The 23,060-nt window shown below is 39.9% G+C and overlaps 2 long non-coding RNA genes across 2 annotated transcripts in view; one reads left to right on the top strand and one right to left on the bottom strand.

Annotated features, from left to right (window-relative positions):
- The window catches only part of LOC131995263 (uncharacterized), a 153,017-nt gene extending 141,795 nt beyond the window's left edge, over nucleotides 1-11,222 (bottom strand). The window contains exon 1 of the long non-coding RNA XR_009397331.1: nucleotides 11,125-11,222. This is a non-coding gene — a long non-coding RNA (uncharacterized LOC131995263). The remainder of the gene's footprint in view (nucleotides 1-11,124) is intronic.
- Nucleotides 1-23,060, top strand: part of LOC106091100 (uncharacterized) — an 86,286-nt gene that overhangs the window by 2,341 nt on the left and 60,885 nt on the right. The window lies entirely within an intron of this gene.

Raw genomic sequence — 23,060 nt, 5'->3', positions numbered from 1 at the left:
AAAGGCTTCGGGTTAACCAATTTTATAGACGGCAGTCCTCTGGCCTTTACCGCCAAATCGTCAGTCCTTTCATTTCCCCTTACTCAGTTATGGCCCGGCAACCAAACGATGCGGATTTTCCCATCCTCAGAGAAGATCTTAATCTCCTTATTATGCTGCAAGACTGTTCGTGACCTTACTTTCCTGGTTGCTTTGCCCTTATGGCAATTTTACTATCGGTAAAGATGTACACACTCGACGTCCACGCGTTAGCACCACACCACTCCACGCATTCCGTGATCGCCCGGATCTCCGACTGCAGGACCGTATTATGGTCAGGCAGTCTGAAACAGTACCTGGGTTCTCAATGTAAGCCCCCAGGCCCACTCTGTCCTCTAGCTTTGATCCATCCGTGTAACATTATCTTCTAGACGGCAATACTAGGGTTCCATCAATCCAAGACTGTGCCGATGGCAGCAGTGCTTCGCACTCGACTTCAAGGTTCATCTCTGGTATCTGATCGGAAACCTCTTCCCTTCGTTCCAGGTTTTCTATTGTCGCCTCGATTATACCGCGATGGTATGAGCTGCTCCCATCTTCAATCCATACTCCAATCGCCTTAAGTCTCATAGCTGCAGTGGCTGCCTCACACTTAATCTGTATGTCAATGGGTCGGATATCTTTAATAGCGTCCATAGTCTCCAGTGCCCCAGTGGGCGTGATCCTCATCGCTCCGCCTATGTCAAGACAACACGTTCTCTGAACCTGTTGTATGGTCCTTATGTTGCACTTTTTCTCCATAGCTGTCCACCAAACTACTGTGGCGGAAGTAAGTATTGGTCTAATTACGCTCCTGTAGAGCTCCTGTAGGGCCTGTATCCTCAGATACAGTCCCCATTTCGAGCCTACGGCCCGTCTACATAGTGCCCAACATCTGTGAACCTTCCTAGTAGGAGCGTACTAGGAATGTGACACTTCCAACTTAGTTTCCTGTCCAAGATCACACCTCAGTATTTGACCTTGTCAGATATCGAAATCGTCTTATTGAGGAAACGTTGTGCGTTAAATTGGCCCAGCTTCGTCTTCCTCGTGAACAGGCACATTTCGGTCTTCTTTGGGTTAACATTGAGACCTCTGGGTCTAACCCAGTCATATGCCATATGCAAGACCCTTTCGGCCCTTCTGCATAGCTCGTTCAGATTCATACTTCTTAGAAATATTATAACCCGTTATAACAGACGGGTTCAAATCCCACCTCAGTCAGCATCTGTAATAGGTCATTTATGGTGGTCACCCATAGGAGTGGCGATAAAATAACCCCTGTGGCGTGGCGCGGGTCAGAATGGATCTCTAATCAGTGCGGGTCATAGTAGGGAGCTAGTGAGATCTTCTCTGTGCGAGTTTCTTGGAGAGGTGGACCCTTTCTACGATAACCGCGCGAAACCTCCTAGTTGATTCCTTGAGCCCCTTAAGGGCGCAAATATTATCTGATTTGGTTAAAATGTTGCATACTTGCACCTCCTATGACAGCTAACATCCAGGCCAAATATGGTTTATATCATCCCGTAACCGTATAAAGCTCCCATGTAAACCGAACTCCAAATAATATTTCTTGAGCTCTTAGTTGGCGCAATTCTTATCGGAATTTTGCACGATAATTTCAGCTATTACCTCCAATATCTAAGTCATGTATGGCCTGAATCGATTCATAATTCGAATAAAACTTCCAAAATTTTTGAGTTGTAGAAATCTTTGTCTTCGTCTGGGCAGTTCTGGAAAATGGCACAGCACAGCCCTGTGAATAATTATCCCTTTGGCCTTTGGATGTCAATGATCCAAAAAATTTCCCTTGAAGAAATTGCGAAGTATCTCCATCCTCATGCGTTTCACCGCCGCACTATTGGCCTGGCTTGAGGGACGCATAGGAGATGTTCTCAGATAATTGGACATGGCTGACCGCGTCGAATACCTTCAATAGGTCCAGTGTCACGAGGACCATCCTATCACATGGCCTGGGCTGATTGAAGCCACGGCAAATTTGTGCGGTGATGGTATGCAAAGCAGTTCTTGTGCTGTGCAGTCTTCGAAATAAATGCTGATGCTCGGCGAATGGCAACTCTCCAACGAGGCTCGGGAGGAGTAGTCCCTCAAGCATCTTGGATAATGGTGAAAGTAGAGACATAGGTCTACACGACTCCCCACAACTATACGACTCGCTCGGGTCCTTCCAGGCTTTAGTAGAGGGATCACTCTGCCCAATTGTCTGACACCTGGCACAATAAGAGTGTTCAAAGGCAGGTTAAGGACAGTTGTAAGGTATTCAACTACAGGTAGATCCAGATTCTTCAGCATCAGTGTAGAAATTCCGCCGGGGCCCAACGCCTTGGATAAGATTCTTAACTTTGCCACGGTAAATTATGATGGCTGTTCTCCGGCTCGGAAACCACGGATACAACCTATGAATTTCCTCCCAGACCTCTCACTCTGGTGGTGCACAATAAATTGACGATTGAAAGACCTGGCGCACCACTTCGGATCAGTCACATTTACTTCGCGGGGTTCTTGTGTGACTTAATAGCTTGCCTAAATAGGTACCTAAGTTACATTGCTCCATCCAGCTTTTCAGATTCAGTTCGCTGATTCTGTGGTTAGTGGGGTCCATGCAACGAATCTAATCAAGCTCGTCTGCGAGTAACACGGCCTTCGCCTGAAAATGGGACTTCACCTGGGGTATTCGACCGGCTGGTATAAAGCGAGCGGCTTTTGCGTTAATAATGTCTCTGAATTTCCTCTGTTCATTGAAGCGACGATTGATGTACTCTCTGAAGCCGACCCAATCTGCCTTCTTTTGATTGACAAACGTCCGTTGCTCAGACGTTATGGTAGTCGGGTGGTCGGCGGCGCCTTCTCGTAATCCTAGTGGGGACAACCTCATTTATCGTGCGAAAAGTGGAGCCTTCAATCTGCTCTGCCAAAGCTTCATCCAGCTGGCCATTATCCATGCCATTAAATGTGATAGGTATTAAAGTCTTGTAGAACCAGCCGATTATGGCCAGACAGTTGCCCACTTAAGTCGGGCTTGAAAGCTTGGTCATTAACCGGGTCTCAACTATCAACCGGCGGTAAGTACTCGTTGTATAGTGTACGTGTTCGTCCTCACTGTAGTGGTTCCCTTTAGTTCTCTTTGTGATGCGATAATCGCCAGATGCTAGGTTGGTCTAGTTCGCTCATCATAGGTTGATCAGCTAATATGCCCTAAAAACACGAATGAGTAGCAGGGATGGAAAAGTCAGTAATTTATTACTTTTTTTCACTCGAAGAGTACCGCAGCAGAAGTAGTACCTTTTTAAGCACTAAGAATTTTTCCAACAACTCGCATGTTTTCAAACCTTTTTTGTCTAAAGAGGCAAGTATATCTCATATCTCAGAAAACAATGGGGATAATCACTTGTTAGCCGATCGAATCAAGTTTATCCGATTGTCGAATTGACGTTATGCAGATCGCTCGGAGATTGCAAAGGGGCAATATCCGTTCATATTTAGAAACATATGCCTCATGTACAAGTCGCCTTATTTGACTTATTTAGCCTATAGAAAGATTTGGGAGCGACACGGTCCGCTGACACTTGGCCTCTGAATTCTATATGAGATTCGTGCTCGAGTGCCAGATACATTTCATTTAAGTCCTATATTGTATCGATCTGTATGCCCGTTTGGGGGTTTTAGTGTGGGGCGTTTTCCCTAGTAACTTGACTCGAAATTTGAATATCTGATTTGTGTTTTTCGTTGAACCATCTCCGATACATGTACATCTCGGATATATCGCAAACTGTTCGTCTTCGGCTTCATTAAGGTACAAGGGACTCTTCTCCCTTATTGTAGAGTGCAGACCGATTAAAGTTTTAGCTCAACGATACCACTTCGTAGAAATGCTTGGCTGGATACTTCACAAATATGCTAACCTCTGCGCAACGGTGGTCGCCTTCGTCTTCGGTTAGGGTTATATATAAATGATACTAAGAGAAGTTTGGTCTGAGAACCAAAACTCTTTCTTTACTTACATTTCCATCACACATTGTGTAATTGGTAAGACAGAGATATATTTTGTATACCTAAACTCCAATATTCTTGAAACCTTTGTGCAAAATTTGAGAGTACTGTTTCGTGCAAAAAAGTACCTTTTAAGTGCCATTTTAAAATGTATATTTTCCATCCCTGATGAGTAGTCTTTCTCTTAAGAACTCTAATGAGCTCCCTCGAGGTTTTAGTAGAAGATATTTAAAGCAGCTGCTAGGTTGTTCTAGGCCTATTCCAGGGTTTTAGAACAACTGAAAAACAGAAAAATACCAGAAACCTCCTACAAGTTCACATTCTTTCGATAAGTAGATGTACCTATTATCACTTCGGGGACACATTTCCTGACTTGATCGAACATTGTGGCGGGGAATGGAGAACAATTAGGTATTTTGTGAGTAGCACGGTTCTAGATTTTTTTCGAAATATCTTTCTTTAATATCCTCAACCTCTTTTCAACCTAACGAAGTGCAGGACCTAGATAAAGGGCTAGTCGGACCCATAGCAACAACCAATTGGAGGATTATACTGTCTGGAAAAGTAAATGAGCATAAGTATGGGGTCAGAGTTAAGTTTAACACTTCTTGTCGCTTTGGCAGATATCAGTAGCTATGTTGAAATTACTACAATATTTTATTGCTACGAAAAAATGAATGTTCTGTAAATAAAATTAAAGATCCTTTAGTAAAACTTTAAGAACTCTTTTAAATCTGAACACTATTTTCATAGCCTTCATGGTCATTTCACTTAAAAAAAAAAAAAAAACAAACTGCAAGAAAATTGCATACGTCAGTCGTTATGTCCTTTGATGGTAGTCCTTTCGGTCACATTCTTGTCGCTACAGCAAAAAGTGGGCGTTATTTCTTGGCCTTTCGCCTGAATCATGTTATTAAATGCGACGCCTGTTAGCGTTAGTAATTGGATGGTATTTGGTTAAGGCTACCGCTAGATATTTTGCTTTTTGCCTCTATGCACCCCTCCACCATTCTGACTACATACTTGATTTTTTATAATGCATTATTAAGCAGAACAAAAAAAAGAACCGTAAGTGGAATTTTTTCGCCATCTACTCGGGCAAACAAGTTCACTCATACCAATAGCCGCACATTCACGCATACTCACATATGCGGTCGTAGACCAACAGCCAACCACTAACAAAATATATAGCAATTCGTTATGATTTTATTGTTGTTGTGTTGCTTATTTATGCAAAAGTAATTTCATTCAAGTGCTTGTTTAGTTGTTGTTTTTTGCTGGCGTTGTTGTTGTTGTTGGTGGTGCATTATTATTACTTTTCATTTTTATTACCCGTTTCCGGTAGCCACAACGGTATAGAGAATGTTGGGGGTTTTTTTTTGCATTGCATTGCACTAGCAAATGTGTACAAAATGTTTTGTATGAAAAAAAGCGGCGAAAGGAGCAAAGCAAGTAGCATTAAGTCATATGCCAAGATATATGCATGCAAGTATATTTAATGAAAAAGAAAAACTGTGTGGCATAATAATAATGTTATTAGTTTGTTCGAATTGTAAAAACCCCATTTTAACCCTTCCAGGTTTCGGAATCATTTCTGCTCATACCCAATATAATGAATATCTCTTTCTCCCTCAAATATTTCTTTAAAACGAATTGCTGTTATTTTTACCACAGATACCGTCTGCATGCGGAATGGCCTTATTTTTGTTGTTGCCTCATTGTTTACCATTTAGATTTTCAGTAGGATTACCGATGAGCAAAATTATGTTATTCTCAGTCATGTTTCAGCTGTAAAATATGCAATAAAATGATAACAACAGCTTTGCAGCAATAACACAACGATGTGAATTATTTAATATTGTTCCCATAGAGGACGAAATTTATCCAACCAACCACCCACCCACATAACCATGCATATTTAGCCCGCCCCTCTCTACTCACTCATCAACTAGAGGAAGTTGTTTTTCTTCTGGGCTTGCAAAAAAAAAAACAATTCAATTTGTTTGAAAATTTACATACTTATCATCATCAAGCTCAACACAATAAACATTCTATCTGTCAATTGCGTGGAAGGCTGTCTGAATGCCATCATCGTTGTTGTAATTCCAATGATGAGAGACACGGGCAAACCTAAATAAATGCAACTTTAGAAATATTTAAAGCCCAAAAATAAAATCATTTATGAAAACAGAGATTAGCAAACACTACTTAGGCACACCATCAGAGGGTATACTAAGCTGGTCATTCCGCTTGAAACATCTTAAAATAAGGATCTGCCACCCTTAAATGTTATGGGCCTCAATATTCTCACACAGTCCACCAATATCCTTCGTTCCTTCTGCGGAAATCGCGAAAGAAGCTGTCGATTTGAAAATTTTGCATAGATAATTCTTATTGATGTAGGTCTTTAGAAATTTCAAGTGATCCACATTGGATGTTGCTTTCAAAGGAACCCATTCATTGGATTGACTACTAGAGCCTCTATAAGTCTCAATATATGCCTAATTCTGCTGAGATTTGGTATGTTAAGTACAGCCTTACGGCCTTTCACCCTTAAATGAGTATTTTTTCCCCGTGGCCACCTTGGCGCAGAGGTTAGCATGTCTGCCTGTGACTGTGTACGCCTGGGTTAAAATCCCGGCGTGAGCATCAGAAAAATTTTCAACTGTTTTTCCCTTAATACTGGCTACATTTTCGGGGTATCCTGCCATGTTAAAACTACTCTTCCTTTCGCCCTTAAATTGATATTTTTTGCCCTTGGCCGCCTAGGCGCAAAGGTTAGCTTGACCACCTGTGACTCCGAACGCCTGGGTTTAAATCCCGGTGTGAACATTAGAAAATTTTTCAGCGGTGGTTATTCCCTTAATGGTGGCTACATTTGTGTGGTATCCTGCCACGTTAAGACTTCTCTACCAAGTGACCTTTCGCCCTTAAATGGGTATTTTTTGCCCGTGGCCACCGTGGCGCTGAGGTTAGCATGTCCGCCTGTTACTCTGAACACCTGGGTTCAAATCCCGGTGTGAACATCAGAAAAATTTACGGCGGTGGTTATCCCCTTACTAATGCTGGCTACATTTGTGAGGTATCCTGCCATGCTAAAACTTCTCTACCAAGTGGTGTCGCTATGCGTCACGCCGTTCGGACTCGGCATAAAAAAGGAGGACCCTTATCATTAAGCTTAAACTTTAATCAGACTGCACTCTTTGCTATGAGACAAGTATCCTCTGTTCCTTAGAGGAATGTTCATGGGAATTTTAGTAGCAGTAGTCATGGGTTGTATTAGACCCCAATACATCCCCACCATATTTCAATATATCTGCTCTAAGACCCATGTCCTGATTTTCGGTATTAAATTCATATAAGGCCTATTGATTGTCAGATTTCACTGAAGTTTGAATTTGGTAATGGTGCATTTTTCAACGGAGTATGATGAAATGTGGTTAATATACATATATGTATATTTGAGGTGTTAGTATTCCGGCTGGCCGAATTTAATGAGTATTTACTTCTTACCCTCCATCTAAGAAAATATCGATGGCTTAATAAAAAAAGGGCCTAACGCGATTTTTTTTTATTTTACAGAAGAAAGAAAACATATTACATAGGCCTGGCGATAAAATGCCCGCCTGTGGGCACTCCTTATCGCCACTCCTAAGTACTTAGGATTAATCTTGGATAGGAAACTGAATTGGAAGTGTCACATTCAGGAGCGTACTGAGAAGGCTCATAGATGTTCGGCACAATATAGACGGGCGGTAGACTCGAAATGGGGCCTGAATCCGGTGATAGTCTATAGGCTCTACAAAAGCGTGATTAGACCAATACCTACATACGCCTTAGTAGTTTGGTGGACTGCTATGGAGAAAAAGTGCAACGTTAGGACCATACAACAAGTTCAGAGAATATGATGTCTTAGCATAGACGGAGCAGCGAGGACCACGCCCATTAGGGCAATGGAAACTATTCTAGATATCCGACCCATTTACTTAAAGATTAAATGTGAGGCAGCCACTGAGGCTATAAGGCGATGGGAGAATGGTCTGAGGATGGGAGCAGCTCATACCATCGCGGTATAATCGAACTGACGAATAGGAAACCAGAAAGGAAGGGAGGAGTTTTGCGGTCGGATACCTGAGACGATACTTGGGAACGAGTGCGAGGCACTGCTGCCAGCGGCACAGTCTTGGACTAACAGAACCCTAGTATTGCCGTCTGGAAGATCCAGTTACACGGATGGATCAGAGCGAGAGGACGGAGTGGGCCTAGGAGTCAACGTTGAGTACCCAGGGACTGGCCATAATATGGTCCTGCAGGCAGAGATCCGGGCGATCACGGAATGCGTGAGGTGGTGTGGCACTAACGCGAGGTCGTCGAGTGTAAACATCTTTACGGATAGTAAAATGGCCATAAGGGCAATAACAACCAAGTCGGTAAGGTTATGAACAGTCTTGCCTTCTCTGAGCATGGCACAATCCGCATCGTTTGGGTGCCGGGCCATAACGGAGTAAGGGGAATGAAAGGGCAGACGATTTGGCAGTGAAGGCCAGAGAACTGCCTTCGATAAATTTGGTTAACCCGAAGCTTTTTGGGTCGACGCAGTCCAATTTAATGGCGTGGGCGACAAACCCGCATGTTACACTGTGGAACAGTGAAACTGTCGGTAGGACTGCGAAAATCCTATGGGGTGATCCGGATCATGAGAGGACAAGGCTATTACTAAAAGGAAGTAAGAATGAGGTCAGTAAAGCTTTTGGTGTCATAACGGGACACATAGGACTACGAGCTCACTTATGCAAAATCGGTGCGGCAAGTGATGACATGTGTAGGGCATGTGGGAAAGATGATGAGACGTTAGAACATTTCGTATTCATTGCCGGCTTTCACGGATTTTGTCAGTAGCATGGAATTCCTAACTTAAAATGTTCTTCTTCGAGGTTATGTTTTAGTTTTTAGAGCGCTCAACAAGCGGATTACTGGCTTAGGTGTATGCCTACAGTAGCATGGGAGAGATTAATATCTGCACCCTCTTTTCAACCTAACCTAACCTAACTAAGGCCTGTTTTTGAATTATTGGGTTGCCCAAAAAGTAATTTCGGAGTTTTTAAAAGAAAGTAAATAAATGCATTTTTAATAAAAATTAGTTGCATGTGAGGTAATGAACCGATTTGGGCCATGATTGGCTCAAAGTTGAAACAAAATACTTCATGCAACATTTCAATGAAATCCGGGAAAAATTGCGACCTCAGGAAGCTCATGAAGTCCAGATCAATGAACGGTTTATAGAGGAGCTACAATATATCAGGTTATGAACCGATTTGGACTTGGCTCATTTCTAAGAATCTATAAAGACACTTCATACAAAAATTCAAACAAATCGGGTAAGAATTGCAACCTCTAGAGGCTCTAGAAATCAAGATCCATGATCGGTTTATATGGCTGCTATATCAAAACATGAGCCAACCGGGCTATTCTACCAGGTGCAAAATGTCAAGTCAGACAGACATTTAGACGGTCAGACGGACGGACTAGATCGGCTAGATCGATTTAAAATGTCATGAAGATCAAGAATGTATATAACTAGCCGAATCGGGCCCGCTCTCCTTTTGCTTTGTTTATCTCTCTTATATCTTTTTAGGGTGGGGACACTTTGCCCTGAAGCGGATATCGAATTCGTTCCATTGTAGCCTTTGACGCTGGACGCGTGCGAATCATGGCGAGAACATCGGACAAAGCGGTCCACATTTATTTTTGGGTAGTTGGCGTAAAGGGGAGGGTCCGCCCCCCTCCCGATATCAAAAAATTATATAGCCTATATTTCCTTCCAGACCAACCTACAGAATCTGTGAACATTTCAAGGTAATCGGTTCAGCCGTTTTTGAGTCCATACGGAAAAACAAACAAACCGACAAACCAAACAAACAAACACAAATTGAATTTTGTGTATAGGACTTATGGGGTCTTAGCCTAATATTTCTGTGTCTTACAAATAGAATGGTTATGGTAGTATACCCGGATCCTATGGTGGAGGGCAAAAAACGATGACTCAATTTCAAGATGAAAGAAAAATCTTGCCTTATGCTTCTTTTTTGAAATCCTTATAAATCTCTTATTTGCAATTGTATACACCAGAAATTTTAAGGCAGGGTCTATCTGACATTTGTCTTCCAGATTAAACAAAAACAAGTAAAAACCAATTAAGTTCGACAGTGCCAAGCTTTGGATATCCAAAAGCGGTTCAGGTATAGTGTAATCCACACTGCCTGGGACATCGGATATAGTATCAAAGAGAAAGCTCCCTTAGCCTCACGGCAGTGGTGGCAGCAATTTGTCTAGCCACAATATCCAGAGGCATTAGATGCAGCATTAAATTCAGTGCATCAGATGGTGATGTACTCATTGCGGCTGTGATGCACAAATAAGCCATCCTTTGGATCCGGTAGAGTATTGAACAGTAGGTTGAGTTTTGAAGCACCGTCCACCAGACCACAACACCATATAACATAATATTTAGGTCTGCATTGCATATATACTGGCATAAACCCCCATATATACTGGTATAAACCCCCCAACTTTTGCCAATGGCTCTCTTGCAGGTGTATACGTTCGAAAATGAAAATTTCGTCACGTCTTAAATGCACTCTCACTTCATTGTGATGTGTATAAAAATTAAATCTCTTTGAATTTTTTTGTTTAATAAAAATTTTCCAAAAAATTTCATTTAAAAACAAAGTTCGATAAAAGCTTTATAAGAAATCAAAAACATATTCACAAAATTTTGCCACGCTTTTTAAGAGGCTTTACCGTTCCATTCTCTATACCCCTGCAATATATGTTCAATCCACATTCTTGAGCAATAAATTAGGTTTTCTACAGGATTTTCTTGGTTTCTGGCTGTATTTTTTTTTGTTTTTTTTTTTTTTTTTTTTGCTACGTCTTTCTTGCTTTCCACACATAACGGTATGGCGCTAGGAGGCGAAATCTTTCACATGGTATGCGTACGTGTATATAGTTGAGGTATGTTACGAGATTGTATTACATACATACTCGTATATGCGCCATGGTGTAAAGGTATTAAAAAAATGTCTTATTGCTTACCTGACTTGCAGCCATTAAAGGTAATTTGCATTTATAGTATTTTTAGTGCCTAATACTTGCTTCAAATTGACTTTTTGCTCGTCGTCAAACAAAATGAAAAACATATACACACACACATACGCTTGTAGGCGCCAACAAACCTGAAAGAGGAAGAAAAGTGAAAGAAAGGAATGAAACTTAGAGGTAAAACCGAGAAAAACTTTTATAGGGGGGAGCTATAGAGGCAACAGTGCAGATTGAACCAACCCTAGGTTAATTGAACTGCAATTATTTTAAAGTGGGATTATATTATTTTGCCACAGGGGGCTTTATTTTTTTGTTTTCTTTAGAGGCTTTGGTTATTGAAACGATTAAATGCATATATGGTTGCCCAAAAAGTAATTGCGGATTTTTCATATAGTCGGCCTTGACAAATTTTTTCACAGCTTGTGACTCTGTAATTGCATTCATTCTTCTATCAGTTATCAGCTGTTACTTTTAGCTTGCTTTAGAAAAGAAATGTAAAAAAAGTATATTTCATTTAAGTTCATTCTAAGTTTTATTAAAATTGCATTTACTTTCTTTTAAAAAATCCGCAATTACTTTTTGGGCAACCCAATACATATGTAATTATTAGAGAGCGGATATATATCCACTTTTTGATTATGGACCGATTTTGGCCAAAATTTGTATTTAGACATTATTTGGTGTAAGAAAACGAATTTTGACGTCATATATTATATATGCAAAAAATATACAAAATATATGCAAATTGTAATTTTACGAGCAAAAATAGATACGTTTAGAACCTTAAATGATTTAATGGTTTGGGTTCTAGGTACCTTTGTGGGTATAAATGTCCTCTTTAAACCCATTTTCCTCTAATTGTATCCCAAGAACCTTCTAGGTCCAAATTAGTACCGGTCACCCGATTTAGGGTCGTAGGTCTATTAAAGCCACATTTACTATTCGATTTGGGCTGAAATTTGGCACAGCGAATTATGTTAAGATCCCAGATATCTGTGCCGAATATGGTTCAAATCGGTCAATATCTTAGTGTAGCTTCCATATAGATCGATTTCCCGATTTAAGATCTTAGGCCCGTAAAAGCCGTATTTATTTCCTGATTTCACTGAAAACTGGCACAACGAGTTGTGTAGATTTTTGATATATGTGCCAAATATGGTTCAGATCGGTCTATATCTTAGTATAGCTCCCATATAGACTGACTTTATCATTTAATTTGTAATTTTTTTATTTACACCCGCACAACAAGAATATAAAATTCTTATAATTAAAGTCTGGGTTATATCTCCAACAATTGTACACAGTAAACACTTAAAACTAAGAATCTATAGCTATACAATACATCACAGATTTTGAATGAATAATTTACTAACGGAAAAAAACTAACATTTGTGGCTTTGTAGATTTGAATTTGAAAGGAAAAACAAAAATGAATTTATCAATTAAAGAGGAATTAATAGACTTAGTTGATCCGAAAAAAAAGAAATTAAAGTTTAGTATATAAGAATAAAAATACATAAATAAATTAGTCTTGACATTCATCAACTTAATGCAGTAAAATGTTAGCAAAGTCTGGTTTTAAATGTTGCCGAGTTACTGAGTAATTGCAGATCGTTAGGAAGTGAGTTCCAGAGACGTACAGCGAATATGAACATATGCCATTCACAAACAAGCCTCCGATAAATTTTGGGAATGATTTTTTTACCTCGAGGTGATCTGGCGAAATCAATGGATCCATACAGATATTGTAGTGCCTGCGTGTCGATCAATTTATGCAGCAAAGTAAGCGACCTTAGGCACAACAAGTGCTGTAAGGAGACACCATACAGGGATAAAGAGTATTCAGAGATGGAGTCGCGCCGTCTCACGCCAAATACATAACGAGTAACGCTATTAAAAAGGGTGTTTAGATTACATCTACTTCTCGAGTCGCAATTATCAAACAACTCACAACCGTAGAGAATGCCAGGAACAAGATAAGTCTTTGCCAAGCAGCGGATTAACCGACTGAATGGCCCAGAGAGCACGCAATTTTGAATATCCCTGACCAACGACAGAGTCGATATGATTACTTCAAGTCAGAGTACTATTAATAACCACGCCCAAGTTCTTTGCATGAGGAACAATTTCCAATCTAGCGTCGTTAATGAATATACCGACATCACATGAAAAACGAAATTGCCTGTTTCTGATAACAACACACTTGGACTTTATAGGGTTGAAATACAGGCCATTGGCTTAAGCAGACGTATGTTTTCAGCAATCTCATCGTTCTGTACATCGTCAGCGTACATATGTACCTCACAATAAGACAATTGACTCGCCAAGTCGTTACTGTACAATAAAAAAAGAGGACCCAGAAGTGATCCCTGAGGAACACCTTTTAAAACAAGCAGAAACGACGATACAGAAGACATATAACCGACGGACTGAGTGCGGTGTGACAAGTACGACAAAATAAGACGAACAGACGCAGAAGAAAAATTGTAAACATGTCTCATCTTATCACATAACAAGGAATGATCCAAAGTGTCAAATTCCTTTAGAATGGTCAAGAAGAACAAGGAAATTTATCTTGTCATCCTCCAAAGTGATCCTGATCCTCTCAGTGACCTCTGCCAAGGCTATTACGCAGCTGTGGTTAGGACGAAACCCGAACTGTCTCACATATAAAAAAGAGTTCTCGTTGACAAAAGAAGACATTGCAAATGCAGCAATTTCTCAAAGATCTTTGACAAGCAACAAAGAATCGCAATTGGTCTATATTCCTTGGAATTCTTAGGCAGTGGGATGACCTTGGCATGCTTCCACACTAATGGAAAATAACTTGTGGTCAAAATCCTATTGAAAACATAGTTGACATGAGGAATAATAAGGGGAAGCAAGAGTCTTACAATTCTAGGATCAATGCCATCAGATCCGGCAGCGTTAGACTTTACAGTTGCGACACACTCAAGGACATCGGCGGGACCAATACAACTGAAGCCAAAACCAGAGTCGTCATCGAGAGGAGGGGAGACATTGAAGCTATCGAAATTGGGATGTCTGGGACATTAACAAAGGCATCATTAAGCTCATTGATGTCCAAGTTTGTGGAACATCTATTAGTATCTTTCCCAATTCCTATGTCTCGAATAACCTTCCAAGTTCTCTTGGAGCTTATTGCAGAAGTAAAGCGTCTGTAATAGTAGTCTTTCTCGGCTATATTAATCATCTTATTGACGTGGTATCTTGATGAGCGAAAGGCATCATGTAATTCAGGCGTCCTGAAACGTTTCCACCTGCGATGCGACATATTCGTCTCGAAACCGTGGGAGAACCACGGTGGGTGAGGTGGTCCCCAGGCACTTAGCTCTGAAAACAAATAGATAAGCATTGTGCTCTACTCTCAAATATCATTTATTTAAACCTTATATTGCCCTAAGATATTTGATCGTAGGGTTATGCCAATACCATGAGTCTATGTCTGTTTGCCTGATAACCCAAATAAAAAAATGTCACCAAGGATTCCAATGTGCATGTTCACAAAAGTGCATACCTCATTCACCATCTGGTTCAAGGAATGTAGTGAACCTTGGTGTTTGCAAGAAAAGGAACAATTTTTGAAATGAACAAGTAAAAAAAAAAAAATAAAAATAATTTAACTCTCAAGTGAAATATTGTTTACTTGATTGAGTGAAACTGTAGCAGCAATATTTTTTCTTTTTCCAACTGTGATAGTTTATATTCAACCTTTGGTGGGGCTGCTATCTTAGGCGACACCTTGGTTAGTCGTGTTGAGTGTCCAATGTCAACATTTCACAGGAGACAATATTGACATGATGACACATTGGTAACAATGACAATTGCAAGGTTATTTGCTTAATTTGTACATATTTGCAAGGGGTGTGATTGACATTGCATTACGAGTACAAGGACTCTTGAAAAATTCCTAATACTACATGCAAATGCAAATTTGCCCATGAACATTCCACTAAGGAACAGGGGCAAACATCTCACATAACAATGAGTGCAGTCTGATTCAAGTTTTAGCTCAATGATAAGGGACCTCCTTTTTATAGCCGAGTCAGAACGGCGTGCCGCAGTGCGACACCTTTTTGGGAGAAGTTTTTACATGGCAAAGTTTCTCACAAATGTCGCAAGCATTTGGAGGGGAAAATAACCACTGAAAATTTTTTTCTGATGGTCTCGCCAGCATTCGAACTTCTTCAGCATTCGAGCTTCATTGGCGGACATGCTAATCTATGGCCTCCTCATCCTACTTAATATGGTAAAAAGGTAAAGTGGATTAAAGGTAGTTTATGGATAGTGATTTGGGCAGCGATGGAAATCAATTTGTGCCAGATTTTTTTTTTATACCCACTTCCATAGGATGGGGGTGTACTAATCTAGTCATTCCGTTTGTAACACCTCGAAATATTCATCTAAGACCCCATAAAGTATATAAATTCTTGATCTCCCAGACATGGCTGGATCGACTCAGAACGTAATCGATCCAGCCATGTCCATCCGTACGTCCGTCTGTCGAAATCAAGAGAGCGGTCGAACGCATAAAACCAACCACTTGAAATTTTGCACAGATACCAAGTATTAATGTAGGTCGTTGGCGATGGCAAATGGGTCATATCAGTTCAGATTTAAATATAGCTCCCATATCAACCGATCTCCCGATTTGACTTCTTGAGCCCCTGAAAGCCGCAATATTTGTCCGATTTGGCTGTAGAGTTTAGTTATGACTTCCAACAACTGTGCCAAATATGGTTCACATCAGTACATAACCTGATATGGTTCCCATATAAGCCGATCCCCCAATTTGACATCTTGAGCCCTTACGAGCCACAATTTTTGTTGGATTTGGCTGGAATTTTGCACTGTGTCAAGTACGAACCAAATCGGTCTATAACATGATATAGCTCCCATATAAACCGATATCCTGTTTGACTTCATAAGCCCTTACAAGCCGCAATTTTTGTCCGATTTGGCAGAAAGTTTTCTGCTATGACTTCAAACAACTGAACGGTCTATAACCGGTTATGGCTTCCATATAAACCGATCTCCTGATTTGACTTCTTGAGTCCTTACAAGCAGCAATTTTTGTCCGATTTGGCTGAAATTTTGCATGCGGTGTTCTGTTACAATTTACAACAACTGTGCCAAATACGGTGCAAATCAGTCTATAACCTGATATTGCTCCCATGTAAACCGGTCTCTCCATCATCGTTGTTCGGTTCCTAGAAGCTTTAATTGCTGTTGGTTTCGCAGAAGTTTGGTATGTGGAATAAAATTTTGACCTTCAACAAAATTAGTTTTTTATAAAATTTTAGCAGAATCCATGGTGGTGGGATCCCAAGATTCGGCCGGCTGAACTTAGAACGCTGTTACTTGTTCTATTTTATCTGAAATATATTAACAATTAAGCGTACAAACATGTATGCGGACCGATTTGTACCAATACCAATATTTTTTTTTTTTTTTTAAATCGTCCGTAACACATTGAAAACCCAAAAAACCCCCCTTTTTGTGCCAAAATTACATGGAAAATTTAAAGCTTTCAATTTCACTGATGGCGCCTACAAATCAATGCATGAAAACGACAAAAGTTCTTCTATATTGAAATGAATAAATAAACCAAAACTTTCGATGCGAAAAAAAAAACTCTCATACTTCCATCGACAATCACCTCTTTGGCATGCCTTTTGCATGGTTGTCAGAGGACCATCAAAAGTGTCCTCTCAACTTCAACAACATCAATAGGGGCAATGCCATATTTTTGTATGCACGAGAATATTCAAATACATCACTCACAGACAAGCAGACGGTAGAGCTCACCTCTCGCCATGTGGTTGTTGAAATATGCTCATCGTACAAAGTTTTTCATTTCCATCAAAAAAAAACAGGTCCTCCTTCTTTTCTGACAACAATGACGAAATTCCACAAGAAAAGAGGCAAGGGGTGAGTAGAGCTGAAAAAAGCGGAACAAAAAGGACAAGAAGAGATGAATGTGATGAAATAGATTTGAAATTCAAACAAGAAGTCATACTGCGCACGAGACGATAAAGGTTGAAAAGTTCGGAACAGAAAATGGCAGCGATGATGGCGACAAAATTATGCTAAACTTAGGTGGGAAAAAATGTTTTTTTTTTTTTTTGTTTTATAGTTAAACAAGGTACAAAATGAAAAGATGAAAAAAGAGCAAAATTCTCATTGAAGACACAATGGGAGGGAATAATTGTCAGGAGATATTGAAGAAACTAAGGAGGTATAAAACAAGTAAAAGGTTGCTAAGTTCGGCTGGGCCGAATCTTATATATCCTCCACCATTGATCTCATTTATCAAGTTCCAAAATTCCAGCCAAATCGGATGAGTATTGCATCCTATAGGGTGTAGAGAAAGGTTAATTTTGTTATTATAGTTGGACCTGCCTTGTCAAGTATTCCGGCGCTTTAGAATGGGATTATCAGAAAGTTGTTGTTGCGTAAGATTTAGTTCTACACAGGTTTGTAGTGCTAAACAGCTGAGTCGGCTCAGGGTATACTTATGAAGGTAGCGATCATTTCGATCACAAGCGGATAAAGAAGTTAAATTGAGAGTTTGGTTTATATGGGACCTTTATCAGGTAATGGGCCGACTCAGACCATATTTAACACGTTTAAGGTCATAGGAGAAGTCATTGTACGAAATTTCAGCCAAATCGGATGTTAATTTCGCCCTCTAGAAAGATATGAGAGCTTTATTAGGTTATGATTTGGACCATACATAGCACAGTTGATGAAAGTCACAGCAAACCACTTTATCGAAAATTTCAACCAAAAAGGAATATTATAGCGGCTTCTAGAGGCTCCAGAAGACAAGATCCGAGATCGGTTTATATGGTAACTACATGTGGTTATGAAAAGATTTTGACCATACTTAGTTGTTAGAAGTCAAAACAAATCACCTTACGTAAAATTTCAGAAAAATCGGAGGCTCAAGATCTATCTACACAAAAAGGAAGTATTCACGCAAAATTTCACGCATTTAGCTTTATGCCGTCGAAATTTAACGTGTTTTCGACAGACGGAGGAACATGGCTGAATCGACTTTGAATATCAAGAAAATCGAGAATAATTATACAGGGTGCGCCAGAGAAACTTACTTATTTGAAAAATTCCAGAGCGGCGAATTGGGCTACCAAGAGGTCGATAGGGGGCTCATTTAGAGGGGGAAGTCGCCTAGTTTGATTCACTCTCCAGTCAGTTGCCATCGTCCTCTGGTCTAGGGAGCAATGAGCTTTCGCCGCGATCGCTTTGAAATTCCTCCTCATAGACTCGTTCTTGGCCTTAATTCAATTCTGTTGTGGGTTAACTCATTTCGGGAATGTGAAAGTGTTCCTAAACCCAAAAATGGACTTCAACAGATCTTCAGGAACTTCAGAAAATATAGACTCATTTGCAGATGTCAGTAGCATCTGGCATTTATTTGCTTTCGGCCATAGGACTATGAACGATACACTCTGCCGGAACTTGCTGGCCATTTAAGGTGGGGTAAGACCTAGTGCTGTTTGTTATTCATTTACCATACCATTCGCTAACACTTAACGATCGTCATTATCTATCGGCAATATAAATGGTGAACAATCAGATGCTCTTGATGTTCTAGAAATGAGCACACAATGTGATGTCCGTTGGTCAAAACAACAACAAAATGTTGTTCATTTTCTCCGATCTCCTCAATATCTATACAATATAAATACATCATCCAAAGACGGTATACAGGGTGGCTGATGAAAGCCGCTACCAAAAAAAAATGTAATAACTTTTTTTCTATTTAATAATAATAATTTAATAATTAATTTAATTAATTAATTAATTAATTTAATTAATAATAATTTAATAATTAATTTAATAATTTAATTTAACATGAATAAAAGAAAAATGTATTCCATACACCGAAAAAAAAATGTAGCAATATTCATCATTGTAGCAATATTCATCAGCCACCCTGTATAACTCTCATGTATGGGCGGGGGCTCCAAAGTCCCCCTTGGAATTACATGAACGGGTTCAGAGGAGACCGATGATGTTGAACGAAGATGCTAGGGCATCCAATTCTGTAATTTCCCTTGAGCACCGTTGGCATGTTGCCAGCATGGTACTGTTTTATAGATACTTTCATGGTGATTGTTCTGCAGAGATACGATTTCTTATTCCCAGAGATAATCTTCTAAGAACGCCATCAGTTTTTGATCGCTGGCTAGTTGACCGAACCCTGATTTACCGGGACAACTCGTTTATCGCCCGAACAATACGAATATGGCATTGAATTCTGGCAAATGGCTTTCCCCACTACTTACGACCTCTAAAACTTTAAAACAAATGCGAATGAACAGCACTCTCTCTTTTCGACTGTCTTTTCATTCGCCAAAGCAATATACACACTCAGAGAAATTTGTTTATAAAACTAGCAAAAACGTTTGCTGTAACAGCAGAAAGTGGGACAACAGTAATTTTTTAGTAAACCAGCAACATTTCCGACTGTTTTCAAATGAAAAAAGGCAAAAAATTTAAAAAAAGCTAAAAAATTTCTTAGATATTTAAAAAATTTTTATATTCCAATTCCTCAATTGTTGTTTAGAAGAGAAGAAAAATTTTGAATGGATTAATGCAAGTTTAAAATTTTTCATTTAATATCAGCAGACAAATTTCTCTGGGTGCACAGTGGACATCACCAGCGTGTTTATTAAAAATGTACCCAATCACGCATATTGGGACGAATCATTTGACAAATGACAAGTACGAGCGAATAATGACTCAGTGTTCACTGTGCAAAACACATATATAATTTATTTGTGGAGTGATTAAAAAATAAAGACTGGAACATGTGAGTAGACTGATGGAAGCACTCACAAACAATGTATCAGCGGTTTCTATGTGAGTGGACACCGGGCAAATCGCTGGGTTTTATCGTTATAGAGTGGGGCTTCGTGCATAAGATATTATAGGACCGAGAAGGCGGTAAGCGGATGATTCCATGAGCCGGAACTTGCTCCGGATTCCCGTGTGTGAGCAATAATACGCAAAGCACTAGCTGTTGTATTTAGTTAAACTTAAAGCAAAAAATGTATCGCATTTGTAAAGTTCCTTGTTCGGTATCTATTTTTGGGCAAACAAAGGATAATGGTGAAGAATTGCTAGGTTATTGGAGCTTTATCAGATTGTGGACGGATTCAGGCCATACTTGATTTGGATGTTGAAGTAGAAGTAATTGTGCAAAATGTCAACCATATAGGATAAGTATTGCTGCCTACAGAGGGTCAAGAAGTTAAATCGGGAGATTGGTTTACAATGGGAGCTGCTTCAGTTTATGAATATATTCAAAGCATATTTGCAAGGTGTGGTAAAGGTTGTAGAAGTCGTTGTGCAAAATGTTAACCAAATCATACAAGAACTGGGACCCAGTTAGGTCCTCAAGGTGTGTAATCGGGAGATGGGTTACCATGGGAGATATGTAAGGTTTTAGATCGATTCAAGCCATACTTGGCAAAAATGTTGGAGGTCAGAGAAGAAGTCATTGAGGAAGACTTCAGCCAAATCGGATATGAATTGCTCTCTTCAGAGGCTCAAGAAGTATAATCGGTAGATCGTTTTATGTGGGAACTATTTCAAAACATGGACCGATATGGCCAATTTACAATGCCAACTGACCTACACTAATAGGAAGTATATGTGCCAAATTTCAAGCTCGTAGCTTTACTACTTCGAAAGTTTGCGTACCTTTACCAGACAGGAAAACGAGCGCACATACGGATAGACATGGCTAGATCGACTTGAAATGTCATGAAGAATATCCATATCCTATGGGGTCTTAGACCTATATTACGATGTGTTACAAACGGAATGACGAAGTTAGTATAACCACGTCCTATGGTGGAGGGTATGACTTTGAATGCCTGGGTTCGAATCAAAAAAATGTTTCAACGGTGGTTATTCCCTCCTAATACTGGCTAATGTAATGTACTATGCCATGTAAAAAACTTCTGCGGGACGCCGTTCGAAGGAGCCCCCTTATCATTGAGCTGAAACAGCACTTATTGATAAGTGAGAAGTTTGCCCCTGTTCCTGAATTGAATGTTCATGGACAAATTTGCATTTGGCTTTGGACCAGTATACATATGGGTGGTCATATTAGATAGTCGTTTGCTACATATCATTTATTCTCCTTATTTTTCTCGACTATACCCCACCACTATATTTGTCATTCCCTTTGTAACACCTCGAATTATCTGCGTGCGCCCGCTGTAAACATGCCACAATCTTTGGCACAGATCCATATATTTTCAGTATGCAGGTTAAGTTCCGGATGCCACCGTAGCACAGAGGTTAGCATGTCCACCTATAACGCTGAACGACTGGGTTCGAATCCTGTCGAGACCATCAGAAAGCATTTTTAGCGGTGGCTTTCACCTCCCAATGCTGGCAACATTTGTGAGGTAATATGCCATGTAAAACTTGTCTCCAAAGAGGTGTCGCACTGAGGCACGCCGTTCGGACTCAGATATAAAAAGGAGACCCCTTATCATTTAGCTTAAACTTGAATCGGACTGCACTCATTGATAGGTGAGAAGTTTGCCCCTCTTCCTTAGTGGAATGTTCAAGGGCAAAATTTGCAATTTGCAGGTTATGTTCTTGAACGGGCTAGATCGTAGTGAATGAGTTGTAAGGCTTTCCGACTGTCTCTCTGAACCGATTATATTCATACCGGACAATATTTAGATATAACTGTCATATGGATTGATCTGCCGATTAAGGGTCTTAAGTCCTTAAGCACCGCATTTATTGCCCGATTTCACTGATATTTGAAGCAGCGAGATGCACTGAGCCCCCGATTTCCGGATCAAATATAGACCAGATTGGAACATATTAAGTTAGTCATAGAAGACGCAATTATTGAATGAATTCGTTGAATATGGACCATAATTAGATAAAGTTGTAACCCAATTTCGCTTAAAATGTCTTCAGACTATAAGAAACACATTTCACCTAAATTTGTTGAAATTTGGAAGAGTTTAGACCAATGGACCATAACTATGATTTCCCTCTCCTTCAAGGTAACTCATAATAATGATGGGCTTTCCATCAAACTTAAAAATTAATCTTTTAGCCCCATTGTGTTCTGCCTTTATTGCAAGATGGACAAATATAGTAAGAATGCAATAATATATGTATGTGTGTGTGTGTGTGAAAATGTTTGCTATGTGTAAACTTTTGCATATCCCTATGAATATTTCTTTGCATATGGAGGAGATGCAATAGCGAAAGCAAAAGTGTTCTAAGGCATTTCGTTGTAATCATATGTGCCAATGTAGTGGATGTTCATGCGAACACCAGATGTACAAGTATAAATGAATATGTCGTTCTTAGGACATATGGTGCATATGGCATATCCTTCTTTGTCAGCGGCTAACACACTACACAGACTCACTCACACACAGCAAGACAAGCAAATATGCATATGTCTTCACGCTCGAAACATCCAAAATGATACTTTGTGTCATTTAATCTAAGCATATCGCACCCTGCCAAGCTGCCACCAGATACAGATGCAACATCCGATACAGGTGTATGCAATGCTGTATATTGTCAATATTTATTTTAAAAATCCTAGTCAATGTTCTTCATCCGCATTTGCAATGGCAACACCAAGCATGGTGTGTGCGAATGGTTCTCCGTAAGACGGCAGTGGTTTATGACGGTGAAGCGCGCAGACAAATGGCAAAGCAAACGAGAATTAACAAAACGTTAAACCGCGCAACGATGTGGTGTTGCAAATTGTGACCATAGTGATTTTAAGCAAAAAGTTCACAAAATCAAAAAAGGTGGACATTAGGGCAACAGCAAAATACTCGATTTGAGTTGAAGGGCCATTTAGTGAAACAAATTACCTTAAGTGC

The sequence above is a fragment of the Stomoxys calcitrans genome, chromosome 2 (assembly GCF_963082655.1).
Source record: "Stomoxys calcitrans chromosome 2, idStoCalc2.1, whole genome shotgun sequence".
Classification (NCBI taxonomy): Eukaryota; Metazoa; Arthropoda; class Insecta; order Diptera; family Muscidae; genus Stomoxys; species Stomoxys calcitrans.
Note: the sequence above shows the minus strand (reverse complement) of the source record. Positions and strands in the feature narration are given on the sequence as shown.